The 16,703-nt window shown below is 32.8% G+C and overlaps 1 protein-coding gene across 2 annotated transcripts in view; it reads right to left on the bottom strand.

Annotated features, from left to right (window-relative positions):
- The window catches only part of LOC124529679 (axin), a 59,825-nt gene extending 43,702 nt beyond the window's left edge, over positions 1–16,123 (bottom strand). For both annotated transcript variants that reach the window (XM_047103526.1, XM_047103529.1), the window contains exon 1: positions 15,893–16,123. The gene's annotated coding sequence lies outside the window, so the exon portion shown is untranslated. The remainder of the gene's footprint in view (positions 1–15,892) is intronic.
- Positions 16,124–16,703: the final 580 nt, after the last annotated feature.

Raw genomic sequence — 16,703 nt, 5'->3', positions numbered from 1 at the left:
TTAATTCTCAACATCAAATCGTAAAAAGAACTGCTCATACTTCCAATATTTTGGAGTATTCTCGTAATGAAAGTAACTTATAATTTGACATCGAACATAAGCTAACTAAATTAATTAAATTTCATATACGCTTGATACGAAGAAGTATCGATATTATCTTGTCTCTAGATGTATATAGATACAGATCATGGCTCCGTTCTCACATATATACAAATTACATGTCAAAGGATTTAATATTGGAAATTGTAATTATTGACAAGTTTAAAGCTAGATCAAACAAACCACAGACGAGATGTGTCCTACACTCATCCTTATAATAACTAAATCCTTGGGGAATTCTCTTTAATAAGTTTGAAGATTGATTCGGTATAAAAGCACGTACCAAGTCTGATATAATTTACTCAATCTACAGACTATACCAATGGCCGAGGATTTTGCTCGCCAAACGATTTTAAGTGGCCACTAGTTCACTGGTTCAAAACACAAACAACTTTTTATACTATCGTGAGATACACATAAGTCTAAATCTAAAATCAATAAAAGCAACATTTCACCAAACCGTTCCAAACAGCTGAAACAAAAAAAAAAGGTAATTGCTTAAATTGTCAATTTAGCAAAAATATAAAAATGGGAAAAGATTTCAGTTTCGCCGTTGTCGAGAGGCACTCCAGTACATTTTTCTATTCAGCGGCAGGCAGATGTTTCTCGCGAATTGAATAGTCAATGCGATAAATTCGGTTTGCGGCAGACGGCGCGGCGCCCGCGCCTCCGATGCCAACAATCTACATAATGCACGAGCCGGCGGATAGCGGATGCCACTAAATTGCATTGTTACCAACATTAGACCATTTCAGAGGTACACTCATTGGAAGGATTCCTTTACATTTTTCTTGGGTTTACATAACTTTATTTCTTATAAGAAACATTACAGTTTACTTACTATTAAATTACGTATAATATATATGTCAACAAACCAAAACCGAAACAAGAAATTAATTGAACCTTATTAACTCAATTAACAACATTGAACTTCTTGTACACTCGTTTCTTTTGAATATCGAGTAATAGTTTGGTTACACTTCGTTAACATTTATGTGGTCTGGTTAGACTCACTGGTCAGGCATTTCGCGGCATTTTTAATATAAATTGCCAGATCTATCATTTGCTCATGTATGAAATAAAACTTAGATAGGATTAATGCTCAGATCGACTTTTTCATCCTATGAAATCGCCACAAATAAATAAAAATTAACGGTTATATTATATAATACAACCTGACAGACAGACTATGCAAAAGTGCATTATCACGAAACAAAATAAAAATCTGTAATATATAATTTGCTCAAAGATGTAGTTGTCCCAATGTTATTAACTATGTCACCCTGACTACGAAAAAAAATGATAAATACTTTGGTGTCTAATTGATAATTTTTGGGTTATATTAGAGCAACATTCAGGCTACCTACTAAAATGATGAAATGTTTGTAAACATTTGTAGACGTACATTTTTAACTGATACTTGACACGACCGTTTAGTTTTCATATCCATTCGAAAATAATGTCCTAATGTGTGCTCCTCGGAATTTCATCCATCATGAATCATCTATCTAAGAAGTAGACATTACCTTTCACATAAGCATAGATAGACACAATACTATTTTTTTTATTTTTTTATTTACTTATTCGTTACCACAGTTTACATAGCATATTTTAGGTTGGGTCTCTCTAGTGAGCATGATTCGTCATGTCAGAGGAACCCATATTACAAATACTGAATTGAATGGGAAGGAATTAACAATTAAATTTCCATATTCGTGTGACTGATAATGAAAGGATAAGTTTCGGAACATCCAAAGTGATGGAATATGATGTTGAAGTTTAAGCTAATGCTGCAGTCTACGTTATCAAAGTTACGAGCCTTATGATCATATAGACGAGGTGAGTGATGAACGCGAACTAATTCAACTTACCTTACTGAAGATACTTTGATAACATTTTATAAGCGATGCTACAACTATACACACAAGGCCAGAGTAGGATTATTTTAAGGGAGGTGCATCTGTATCACAGACTATTCAAAGCCTATTCGAACCACAAGAGGATAAAAGCCAAATTAACAATCTTTGATGACATTGAGTTAACATAGTATCGTTGGTCGAAAGCTTGAAAAATCCATGATATTAATAACGGATTTGCGAAAAAATTTGCAGAATTTTGGAAGTAAAATTAAAATCAAAAACTGTTAGTGATGTACAATATAGCTGAGATATTAGCAAATTGCATCGAACATGAATATAAATCTAAGGTTTCTTAGTTTTCTAAGGCCAGTTATTGGTCATCAGATCACAAAACGACTAAGCCTCTGGCCTATTGCACAGTCTCCATGGGCAAAGTGTAGGGAAGAACACTTAATTTATATTAAGCCGTTGATCAAATTTAGACAAAAACCTTGATGAATTTAATGTTACATCAATGTTAACAGGAATAATTAACACTGTAGTATATTTTTCCTAGAAGGAGGACAATATAAATAATAATTTAAACGTTAGATATATTTGTTATACGAAGCAAATAAATGAATTGTAATTATAATTCATATTTATAAGCATCGAGCCAACAAAGGAATGATTAGAAAATAAAAGAATTGATAAAGCACAAAGACGTTACAACAACATCTTCACGGGGAAATCAGTTTAATGGAAAATACCACGTGGCTGTTTAAAGAGGCCAATTACATTTCCTTTCAACAATCCAATATGAGCTAATTTGTAGATACTGAGAGTCATATAAAGAGGAAGCTGACACCGTTTCCTCACACCCCTCTCTCGATAGGCAAAGCAAGTCAAAAGGCTCACTTAACCTTAGCGAAACTCAATAACTTTCACTTTAAATAATAAATTCTCCTTTGAGACGAACCGAACACAACCGGTTCAGGGTTGCGATGTTTAAATGAATACATTATCGCTTGTCTTTAGCTTCACTCTCTCGGATGTAAAATAAATTAAAAATAACTAAACAAATTAACATTTAATTAAAAAATTTCTTTGAACAACTTTATTGTACTTATGTTTGAAATTAATTTTATCATTATTGCGATGTACAATTCATATCTAGCTACTGTAAATAATAACCGACTATTTCTATATTTTAAGTTTAAATATAATACATAAAGTAACTATTAAATTCATAATATTATAAAGGAGTCAGTAATTGTATAGCAACCCTGTTATAGCGAAAATTGGTGATATCGGAGAGGCGAGGCGGTGGAATCCTCGTAATACAATGAATTGATTGTGAAGCATAGACAAAAGCCTTATAACGCCTTTATTAATTTCTCGCTTGGAGATCATACTATTTTCATGTTGCACAAAATCTAATGATATCATTGTCATATTTAAAAACAATTTTTCATTAATTAATTACTTTTAAGTTTGGCGTACGAATGCTGTTATGTTCGAATTCAATTGTCTTCGGCATCAAACTCAATACTATCTTCCAGTAGGTTCGTCGAAGTCTGAGATAACCCGTTCAGAGTGTTGCTCCTGAACGGATTTTGGCTACAGTGACCAGTCTCAAAGACATTTGCGCTGATAAGGGCACAAGTGCATGTGTCTGAGTCTAGTACGTTCTGTATTTCCATAATATGCAATGTGATCGATTTGATACGACACAGCGGGACGAGAGATCAGGCGTAGCCGTAACGAATTAACGTTGTTTCTGAGACACGAAGACTGTAAACACTTCCGTATACATGTATTGTGGCAAGATTTGAGTTTCGTTCTCGAAACCTGGCGTCAAGTACACTAGCTCAAGCTATTCATAACCAAGTGAATAGACGCTTCAATGATTTCCTTGTATGTCATAATAATACCTATACGTCGTTTCAATACTGCACGGGCACTAACTCTATGTATATTGCAAACTACGCTAGGCGTAGGCGTCATTCATTGAATAACGATAACCCATTGTTGGAAAGCACGTTTTAAAGTACAAAGTGGCCGGTGCATTGATAGCGGAAGATAGTTGGACAAGAGCACTAATGGAGTTCAACGGTTAATTTGCGTGGCCGACGGTTTGTTCATAATTAGTTTAATATTCGTCCGGCGGCCGCGCGCGCGCCGTCCGACTCGCGGCTTGCGATCGAATTAGCTAAAATTGCATTGTCAACGAGAGTCGCGTCTGAACTTGTTGTTTGTACACATTGGACAGATTATATATAACTTAATTGCTTCGAGTTTCACGTATAAATGGTTTCGAACATTGTATTTATTATAGACACAAATAGAAATAAATAAATTGATGCTTTTTTTAAGGAGGAATAAATAATGCTGTCGTGTAATACAATTCGAGATTTCAATCAGACCGTAGTCGAGAGGTGCCTCAGCCTCACAGCGCCCAGATAGCACCTCTATAAGAATCTATAACAATAATCGATTGCAGACGCCACAAATGGAGGCACGCGTTAGGCCGACTACCGGGTCTCATTCTGATCTTGTAGCAAACAAAGCTCGGGCGTCAAAGGCTCTGTGTAAAAAGGAATCCAGTGATAGAGGTAGTCGACAATGGGCCGGAGCTTTCGCCTCAGGACAAAGGCGACAGCGGATATTCGAGAGACATTTAGAAAATAATCTCATGTCGACTATTATTGAATTGAATATCGCCTCGTATTCTAGAAAGTAAATATTAATGCACGAATTAAATTCATAATAAATTAATAAGCATACCAACAGTCATTTGATTAATTTGTTAGAATAAAATCAGTGCCACATCCCACTTATAAAATAATTGCCAAACGAGTTACAATGTCATGCCATTTTGATACTTGTATCCTACAAATTTTATAATTGTTATAGTCAAGGTCGTAAGTCACATTCAGTCAGTAACTGATCCCAAAACATGTTTCCATTCAAAGGATATATCTATGTATATCATCATATTCGATTCTAAAATATTAAGCTGCGTGCATACCTACGCATTTAAATTTAGAGTAATATCGAATAGGGCTTATAATTAAGCATAGGGTACAACATAACGATATATTTCAGATGTAACAGCACGCTGTTTCTCATGTTTAGCGAACGTGCACTCGCGTGGCAAGGTGAGCTTCCGGAGTCGCTTTGTGGCGCGCTGATACCGAGCCGCCGATAAATATTGTGGCGAGTTCACTACATACCGACTTGACAATTTTATAAATATATCTTCACTCCATGTCAAAACATTATTAAATACCTCGTGTTTAATTTTTATCAGGTCATGTCAACGATATTTATATTCATTTAAATTTTACGTTTGTAATCGAAATATTGGATTTATTATAGCTATTATCCGTCAGATATATTCGAAAAGATTTAAATTTTAACACACGATTTACATTTCATCCTATGATATATAAATAATAAATATGGAATGTCAAAGGGAAGTCTAAAATACATATAATCCGTCTTCTAGAATCGAGCGAATGAGCGATCATCAAAAATAAATAACAGACATTTGCGTTTATAGTATTAAGTAGTTGTTAGGACAGTCGCGAATTAGAAAATTGTAAAGAAACACATTTGCATTTTTTCTTGAAATTTAGCTCCTTAAATGGATGAATTTAAGTAATTAGCCTATAATCCTTTATTTGGATCAAGTTTTTTCACATCAAATTTCATCAAAATTTGTTTAATGGTTCAACCGCGAAAGCGTAACAGACACACAGAGTTACTTTCCTGTTTGTTATATTAATAAGAATACACATGACGTAAGATCACATTAAAAATCTTTAAAAGAGGCGGAGAAATGAAAGGAAGGAAATGAACAAATGTAATTTTTTCGTTTTGGATTGCAACGGTCGCAGAGACATCACGGGCAAGTGGAGCAGGTCTTAGTGCGAAGTTCCTTGGTGTCGTCCCAACTCAAACATCATAAATCGTGTGCGGTGCCCGCCGTGTAAACAGCAGACAATCGTTATGATCTAACCGTGTGTCGTGTGAGGCTGAGCCTTTGACGGAAACCTCAAAGCGCTTTGAGCGCTGACATCATCCGCGCTTGATAAAGTAGTTTTTGCCACTTTTGTTTGTTCATTTTCGACGCGCAGGTATTTATTTGACGTCTCGGTTACTATAGTCAACGTTAATGATTACTGTTTCTATTTCTACAGATAAAAATGTACTTAAAAAGATGATTTCATTGCTTAAATGAAAATTACAAAAATCGCTTACAATTCCGCTAAGAGAGAGAGATACAGGAGAAAGAGACTTTAAGACACGAATTAAAAAATGAAATATAAAGTACCTACAGTTACGTACATGAAGTAATTATGTCGGTAGGTAATGACATTTAATCAGTTTAAAGTAACTACATGCAACTTTCGCATGCATATTGTATTATGAGAATATTAACATTAAAGAAACAAAATAAAACAAAGCCTTTGTCAACCAAACACAAAGTTATAATGAAATATATTTTGCACTGCAACATTCGACGCTCTGATGTTCATAAATAAATTATAACATGTAATAAGGATTATACAATATATATCATTCCGCTCATAAACAACGAGCCAGTGACACAGCGAGCAAGATCCCCTGGACGATAGCGAGACGAGGCGAAGCTGGGTGGAGCACTTCCCAGGGCTGCTGCGACCTGGCTACGACCGATTCCAATCATAGAAAGAGCACAGATAAGCACACCTTAGATTTACCTATTATTATACTACAAAAATCTAAAGTAAATATATCTATTTATAATTTACTCGCGATCCGGCCCGGCTTCACAGAATATAAGTAAATAGTGATACTAAATATACTACAGAATGTGTGTATATACGACATCACATTGGAAACTAAAATTTTCAATTGTTCTTTACTATATTGTCCATGTATTATATACAAAAACTTTCCTCTCCAATCAGGATATCTATTAAAAAAACCGTTGCGTAATTTTAAATATCTAAGCATTTTAGGGATAAACAGCAGTAAGCAACTTTGTTTAATACTTTGTAACGATAATAATTCAACACCGTTCTTGTAATTCCACTTATAATATTTCCGGAAAAGTGCTGCTTCAATAAGCAATTTTTACGCAAATCCATAATAAATATGATAGATTATGGCAAGCTCTCGACCAATGATTTCGCGTCAATGCATTGTGACTTGGTAATTTATCTTTATTATTCTTGTAATGTTACCAAACCATACGTTTCATGAGCTTATTAAAAAAACTTACACAATCAAATTAAAAAAGCTACTACACGCACCAGACGAAGATAAATATATATTTTTTTAATCTACAAAGAGTAAATAGAATTTTTTAGCAATAACAACCTGTAAATTTCCCACTGCTGGGCGAATGCCTCCTCACCCTTTGAGAAGAGGGTTTGGAACGGGTTGGTGAAATCCACATGTGGCAGAATTTCTATGAAATTAGACACATGCAGGTTTCCTCACGATGTTTTCTTCCACCGTGTTATGTTTTCGGTTGTTTACCATCAGGTAGAAAAAAACAGTTAAGATGTGCTTGTCTAAATCTTCCAAATTCAATATTATTTTGTTATTCATATAATGACAGAAGTGTACATTTATCAATATTTACACGAATCTCACGTTCATAAGTTGACATTATTGATATTGAGTTGAACGATAAAAAAATTAAACTCAAAATATTTTAAGTTGCGGAAGGAACCTTCCCAGACTGGACAATACATGCTACATTATAACGAAAAGTATGATTATATTTAATAGTTTGAAATCGATAATTAGAAAGAAATATAATGTTTATAAAATTATTAAAAATGGATTTATTAATCGAACAGAATCTATAGTCGGATCAACCAAGTCACGAACGTTTAAATTACACAGTTGCAGTCAACCCTATCGTAGGCGGTGAGTTTCCTTTGATCTGAAGCCGCTCTCACGCCTTCCGCGGCCCTTGATTGATTTCACTACATTCGCCATTAATGCGAGCGCCGATCAAACACGACACGACACACGATTAAAATAGACGGAATGTGACCTATTTAAAATTAACAAGGTTTAAATTTTACTTTATTATTTATTATGTATAGGATTTACATTTTGAGGCAGCAGCCTCCGCTGACGTATTATATTGTGTCTGGGTACGAAGGATTTTTTATTTTGACAAAATCAAAATATACTTTGTTCGAGTAGGCTTTTAAAAGCACTTTTGAATCGTCATTTAACAACTATCTTAAGTGAAGCTACCACCGGTTTGGAAAGTAGATTCTACCGAGAAGAACCGGCAAGAAATTCAGTCGTTACTTTTTCAACGTATGAAATATATCCAGCCTGGAAGGCAACAAGTATTAATTCCACGCTCTTTTCTATGGCGAAATAAATAATAATCATTTGTTCAGTATGTATTCAAATAATTTACTCACGCAGCATTCGCGTATTCGGTTCTATAATTGATGACAAATGAATATACAGTTCACTTAATAATGTAAGATTGACCGAGAATCGTTTCAGCTGCTAATGCGTTTTAAGGCGAATCGAGTTGTTACAACAGATGTTACGCGATCTGACGGTGATGAGATAAACAAGAGAATACTCATTATAATACTTGTATGATCGTAGCGAAATATACTCATATTTAATGTTTATCTGTTTTTTAATCTGAAATATTAAAGATCATTTATGATTATGAATAGTACATTCGTATTTCCTCTTAAATATCAAATAAATGCTTTATTTGATTACTAAGTATACTCGAAACGTATAAACCTTAATTTCTTAATCATGAAAATAAGTCGTCTCGCAAGTGAAAATGGGCCACGACCGCCGGAGTTACCGTAAACTAGATTCAAGTAAAATGATTGAAACCTCTGCACGAAGTTTCCCGCTTATTATGATATAACTGTCAAAGGAAGCTCGCGGCTACGGGTATAATAAAAATCCAAAGGAGACCATAATGACTCGCCTTGCACACACCAAGGTGCGAAACGTCGATCCGAGCGTGAAATTGTACAAATAAATAGCGGTAAAGATAACAAATTACGGGGAAATTGCTAATGATGAGCGGAGCGGGGCCCGCGGGCGGTGCATTAAGCCGGCGGCAAACATCAAAGGGCCCTTTGACCGAGCCGACACTCCCACTACCCTCCCGCGCGACGCCCCGCGAGCTACTAAAGGTGTGTCACAGCGTACTTTTTTAACTTTCGAGTATATTTTTTAATAACGCAAAACGAAAAACCGGTAAAAATTTCTATTCGACGCATGACCTTAATTAGGTACTTTGATTGAGAGCGTAATTTTTAATTAACATACCTTTTAGTTTTGGTAACGCTGAATGCCGTGACCTTGAATGTGTGCTCGAGAATTTGTTAATACTTTTTTATTATTGTCGTTTGCCCTTAATTAGAACGTTATTAACTTTGCCGAGTTTCGAGTTACGAACACAAAAATGATTCGGCGACGACCCTTACCCACCAACGGCAGTGATACCAATTAATCAATGACTCCCGTATTTGGACGGGCGTCGCGCCTTCCGGGCTTTTGCTTTGTAAGTTTTTGTTCGATAGTGATTTAGTGATGGCTTTATAAAGTTTCGTGGCAAAAGATACTTCATTCATACGTTGGTATCCGAGTCGAATCCGATAAACGACTTCGACCTGCAGTTCAATAGATCACTAATTTTGAGGATAAAAACTATTTTAATTAAAATTTTTTTTTCTGTGAATTGAATATATGTATTTCATTTTTATTTTACATCATAGAAAATAACAATTAACTATTGTATTATTTTGTATAACTTAATCAATTCACTAAATAGATAAAGCACAAATCGCACTATATCGAAGAAAATCGTATCACACAATATAATCATGTAAAATAACCAGCTCAATATAACGTTACCTTAGAGCTTTCTTCGAAATGTTACTTTGTATTTTTCTATTATGCGAGTTTTCAAAAAAAAATACAAGACATTTTACATGAGGTGGCGACGAGTGTAAAGGTCGTTACATCTCGTCGGCACTCGTGTATCGGGTTGGAATCAGTGCGGTCGGGGCGATGCGGCGATGTAGCGATGCTGGAGTGGCTCGTTATCGCGCTCTCGGCCGCATCTCTGACACCGCCTCGCGTCTCAGCCAACATAACACCATCTAACGACGCGCTCGAGTGTCGACTGCCGAACCTAATGCTCGATGCATCCGCGATCTCATTTTCATACCGTACATTATATACAAATAATATATAAAAATTTATTATAAAAATTATATAAAAATATTAATTTAATAATTGTATTAACTTAAAAATTAACTAAAATGACTGTATTTTTTTAAATGTTGAAAAAGAGTAACTACTGAGTTTCTTGCCGGTTCTTCTTCTCGATAGAATCTACTTTCCGAACCGGTGGTAGCTTTACTTAATTGTTAAATGACGATTCAAAAGTGCTTGTAAAAGCCCACTTGAATAAAGTATACTTTGATTTTGATTTTTTTGATTTTGAATATAAAACGTTAAGTTTTCTATATTATATTATTATCAAAAAAATATTATTTACTTAGATATGAAACGCTTCTACGAGTCCTTTGGAATCGTCATGATACAAATTAAAATTAAATGTAAAGCATCGCTCCGTAATGTAAATTCTACCGAGAGAAGAAACTTAGTAGGTAGCGATCACACTCGTTAACGAATTATACATTAATTAATTATTTACATTTCGTATACTCTGTGTTAGTGAAAAGTCAAAATCTGTGTAGAAGTATAACACTTGCTTGATTGTTAAAAAAAGCTTACAGCGACAAATACCGAAATGATCGACCACGTTAGTTTATTTACAAATCTATCAAAATACATATTTATGGCACTATTTTCCGTATTGAAAACACAGTAACTAGTACAGGATTAACTCAAGTAACTATATTGTTTTTTTTTTTTTTAATGTTCTGGTTCATTTTTCGTCCAGAGTATCGTAATCACGTTTCAACGGAAAAATGCTGAGCATTCTTACCACTAATTCATAACTTGTACAGCACCTTTTTATTAATTGTATATTGTTTAAAGTAAGTGTTTATACTGAGCATAAGAAAAATTTGAAACTTGACCACTTAACAAATAAGTACCACCTAAAATGTCATGATTTCGGAATAACCAAAAATTTTTTCGCTATTAGTTTTAACTGGCTTATTCGATATGGTCCAATGACTAGATGATGTTTACTGAAAATTTAAGGTAAATCCCAGCTGAACAGTAAAGGAATTTATCGTAAGAAAAAATAATGACTTAGATCAAATTGTGCATCCACACACCAGCATTGAAGCTGCGTGTTGGAATAAGGAATACCTTCTTTTAAAGAGGCTCAGAAGTTGCTAATTTACCGGCTGTTACTTTGCTTTATATATTTTGTTACATTTCAAACACTAAAATATAATCAGACGTCGTATCAGATTGTCTGGAACATCAAAGCGCTTTAAATTTATTTTTTTAGACACAGATATCAATCCACGATTAAAATATTAATCCATTTAGTACATGGACACAAAAAACATCAAAAAGTTATTTAAGATGAGCTATGTATTCCGATACAATTGATTATGTTTAAAACGTTAAACGTAAGTATTGTCTACAAAGAAACATTTATCTTACTTAATGGAATTCGTTTGTCTAGAAAGTTTTGTAAATTAATTTATAACTTGATTATTTCCATTTTACCGACGACGGACGATTGTGACTTCCACTTAAATAAAATATATTTATAAAAGTTAATAAATTAAAAAAAAAATACTTGGAAAAACTTAATGAGATACATATGAGACACTTAACAATATATTCTAAAAATAAATAATAAGTTTAGTAACAAAAAATTATGAAGCAGGCTTACTTAATAAAAACTATATATACATACTTAGCAATAATATTATTGTACTTTACAGTTCGATCGAACGATTTTCAATTTTACAGCATCCCATCCATTGAAAAGAACAGTGCAAGATGAATACATAATTAAGTAAAGGCAAAAAACTTCAGTACCTCATCTCTCAGTTTTATCAAACGATTTTGGCATCTATTTACGAGAACAATCAGTAGTAGGTAGTTATTAAGATAAAATTAAAATTCGAAAAATTCAGCAAAGACAACCTTCATAAAATAGCCAATCAGCAGTTTGTAAACAAAATGATTATTAATTAATATTCAATAGTCTCGAATGTTTATACAAAAAAATCTCTCGAAGAGAACGCATTGTTTTCCCGCCCTTCGAACAGATGAAACAAGTAATTGGCGCGTCTAACAGAGGCTATTGAAAAAGTGGTAGCAAGTGAACCGGGACCCCTTTGATGCTTATTATTGTGACTAAACAGAGTAATTGCATTCTCTGAATTGTTAATTGCTTGTTGTTATTACTCAACCTAGATGTAAATTGTGTTGTGGTAATTATAAGCTGTTATTTCGGCCTCCTCGCCTTGGCCTTGTTCGGACCATCGTTTCCGAAATACATCGAATTGAATTCTCGATAAGAACCTTAATGACCTGTCAATATTTGAGGTCCTCCATTTTGGATGTTATCATTAGAAGATACCCGTTACGACTCGCATGTATAATAACTGTCGGAAAAATATATATCATAACATAAACTTGTTTCTATGTTTCTAACTTTATTTTATTTATTTTTTTTAAACTTTATAAATAAACTTTGATATACCAAAGCAAAATGTTTTGGAGCTTTTAAACAAAAACATCAAAAGCATGTCTTATACAATTGGGTAATAGATTATCATAATCTTAATTTTTAATTATGTACGATAGGAACGTAAATTGCATAGCTTTTGTATGTTAATCCCTTTGTTAACATAACATTTAATCCCAATCAACACAAAGATCAAAAGCTCTTAAGGGAGACGTTTGCCAATCTCATATCAACAACAATTGTCTGCGTCTCGATTCAATATCAGGTATAGGAGAAACGCATCCTCTGCCTACGTACAGACCTACGCCTCGAGTGACACTAGACATCGGTCTCAAAGGCGAGTGTTTGCCCCTTTGTCTTACCAGGCAATTAGTGCAGTCCGTTCATTTAATTCTATCGGTCGATTAGTAGCGGCCCAGGTGGCCATTAATTGTGAAGCCAATTTGTCAGACCCGGCTCGGGCGCCAGTGTCACGGCAACGCTTGTTCTGTTTGATCGTATTTAACTGTTATTACAATTACTATTCCAACATGTTATATAATTAACATCGAATACGAGACAATCAATTTCAATTTAATTAATATTTGAATAAAGAGTAATTACACACATGGCCGGATTATTATCGTGACAACGATTTAGTCACTTTGATAATCGTGACCAAGCAAGACGTTGCTAAAATATCGATAGGTTCGTGTTTTTAAAAAGCAGCCCGCATTTATCGATAACCGTCGAAATGCATTAACGAGAGTATTTTCAGGGACATTACAGAAACTTTGTGTTTACTTCAGTTGCGATGAAAGAGTTGAAAACTTGATGAATTATATGAGGGAGGGAGCCCGCATATCGACTGCGTACCAACTTTTATATTAGAGGATTGAATCCACAGTAGATAACATTAGCATCGAAACTTTTATATTTGCGTAATTCTGGCAGTATAACTAAAAGCTTTTAGTTACATTACATAATGTATTAGAGTAACGAGTTCGTAACGATTAGTTCTCGTTTCATCTGGGATTTATACAATAAATACGTACAATAGAAGCGAATATTTCGCTTAACATTTTAAGTAAAACATTTAATACAAAAAAAAGAAAACTCTTTTCGTATAAAGAGAAAATTAACCTTTATAACATTTAAATTAGTAAAATTCAGATGCAAAAGTGAATCATTGAAGATACAAACACGACGTCGAGCCAGACACGATGATTCTTGCATTGTGAAAAAAATGTAAGCTTGGCGCTTTTTTGAGCTCGTTCCGTAAGTCGGCAGGACAGTAAGTCCCACTTAGACGACAAAGCTATGAATCGTACTCTGTGATCGTCCCCTTTGCAATCTGACTCCTTTTGTCTCATTATTGAAACGTCCTAACAGTTGTCTTCGGGCTGTAATTATTTTCTTCGCATATTGTTTGACTTTTACAAAGTAATTTTAGTAACACGTTACAGTTCTCTTGGTTAAACTTATATTAATTTACTTTAAAAAAAAATTAAATCCTAAATTAAACATAGTTTTTTATTGATTAGGTAATAAAAAGTATTTATTCTTTAAAATTCATTTGTATTTTCCTAGACAACTTCTAAATAAAATATTAAAAACAAAAGCGAAAAATCACACTATAACGTGAAACAGCAAGATAATAAAACCGTTATTAGCTCTTATAACTATAAAGAAAGGGTTTATTTTAATAAATGTTTAGTGTCGCGACTAGTGTCGCTTAGGTCTTTGTTCGGCGCGAGGGCGGTATTAGCGCAATGTCGCATCTTCAGAGGGCGGCGAGATCAAAGGATAGGTACACAGCAACCGCTCCCATTGATGTCGCGCACAAAGGGAATTGATTGTTGCAAACCTCTTTTTAAAAAAAAAACTAGATATAAAGAGAAAGGATCGATCACACATCTGCCTTTTTTATTAGTCTGTGTTGTAACAGAGAATGATTGATGAAGTTATAGTTATTATAATGAGTAATAAATATTTGTATTTAAATTAGCATATGTCTGAATACTTATTGATGGTTATACATTAATATACATTTAAGTAAGACAATTACAATATTCTATATTTAAAAAAATGAAATAATGCTCGGTAAACTTATTTAAAAAAATTACCTTTCTGAGAGATCTTTATTAAGTCAAAACAAATATATTCAAAACTATTATTGGCTTTTGAGTATTAAATTATAATACTCATTATTTCTTTATGTTAAAATATGAATATTTTAAAATTATGATAAATAGATTTCAGTCACATTGAACTCGTTCTATTATATGTTTTAGTATATTATAAACAGCTTGTTAATGTTATGTTTGAAGGTTCTCCCTCCGCTTACCTAGAGCGGGTTTCAATTTATGAAACTATTTATTTGACCTTGAATTTTATTCTAACATTAAATTAATTTATTAAATATTATATAAAATAATATTTTATTTTATTAATATGTCAGAAAATTTTATGATGTATAACTAAACATAAATAAGTTATTTTATTATATAACACACAATCAAAGCAAATCAAAATAGGTATGAGCTAATAAATTTTATCATGTATTTTTATATATGTATAGTTGTATACAATAATTCAGATTTATTTTTATTATTTTACAATTCTGAATAATTTATAGTTGCATAGAAGTAAGCTTTTGATTACTATACTTGTAAATTGTTGTTTTGGAATAATTTTGTAATTAATTTTTTTTTTCTTTGAAAATACTTCAAGTAATAAATTCCTTGATGTTATATAGTATTTATATTTTGTGTATAAAGACTATTTCTAAAGAAATTAAAATTATTGAAGTACCATAAAATTGTATAATTAATTGAGATACTTTTGATTAAGGTTATTTACATACTCACTTATTATTTATTCAAAATGTTCCTCAGAATTAATAAAATCAAAGGAACTACACTTTGTTTATTTTTGCTATTCAATGAGTTTGAAAGTTATAACAAGTCAATAGGTAAACAAAAGAAACAACAAACTTAAACGCGCGAAGCATGGAGTTTTACCATTTTCATGACAATATTAACTTATAAAAATACTTGCAATACACAAAGATGTTCAAACTTTTAAGTATATACTTACTAGTTATTTGAGTAGACGAGACATAACCTTACACAAAATTATTTTTAAACATTACCTGTTTTCAGTGTCCCATAAACCGTACAAATAAAGATAATTACTAAGTTCAAGAGCGGTTAAACATGGTTTAATGCGTAAAGCGTTAATTTTAGAAGTCGTAATCTTGAAATAAGCTTCGGTTTCTTACCTCGTTGACACCTGAATTCTCAACTGATCCCAGAGTTCGTTACAACTTTTTACACTTAACTTTAAACTTTCTCATAAAAACCTTTACACTTAATACGTATACGACACTTTAAGTAACTTATCGGAACGTCTTTTCACTTATAAACAAACATGAAACAAGAGTTTTCCTTTAAAAACAAAAATTTATCCACACACGGTTGACGTTGCTTTCGCCATGGTGTTGATAGACGTTAACGCCATCTAGTGTTGCTTTTTCTTACTCACAAGTAAATTCTTTTTATGCAGTTGTCTGTTAATGTTCACATTTATTAATATTATTGTAAGTACTAAATTAGCTTCTTTTCCCAATTAATTTTAATTATTTATTCTGTTTTAATTAATATTCTGTTTAACATATGATAATAATGGTATATTTTTAAAATTTAATTAATTTCGTAGATATTTAAGGAAAAAGAGTCTGTATTTGCTTAGTTTAAATTTTTTGAGACTAAACTCAAGATTTTAACTTATAACTTACCTAGCTATACCATTAGTAAAGTAAATATCTAGTAAAAAAACTAGATAAATTTATATTCGAAGTTAATATTTAAGCCATAGACAAGATTAATTATTTCTTGACCAAGATGTATGTATTACATTAATCATCCCTCCCTAAAAACCCTCCTTAAAATATTAAATATTTAAAAGTAATAACTTTTAAATATTTAATATTTTAAGGAGGGCAATTAATCTTAATTGTATTTAAGGGCATCGATTCAGCCCTTCTTCGTGCTGGCCTTTTACCCAAATTGGTTTTGATTTATAATTTTTCA

This window comes from Vanessa cardui, chromosome 5 (assembly GCF_905220365.1).
Source record: "Vanessa cardui chromosome 5, ilVanCard2.1, whole genome shotgun sequence".
Classification (NCBI taxonomy): domain Eukaryota; kingdom Metazoa; phylum Arthropoda; class Insecta; order Lepidoptera; family Nymphalidae; genus Vanessa; species Vanessa cardui.
Note: the sequence above shows the minus strand (reverse complement) of the source record. Positions and strands in the feature narration are given on the sequence as shown.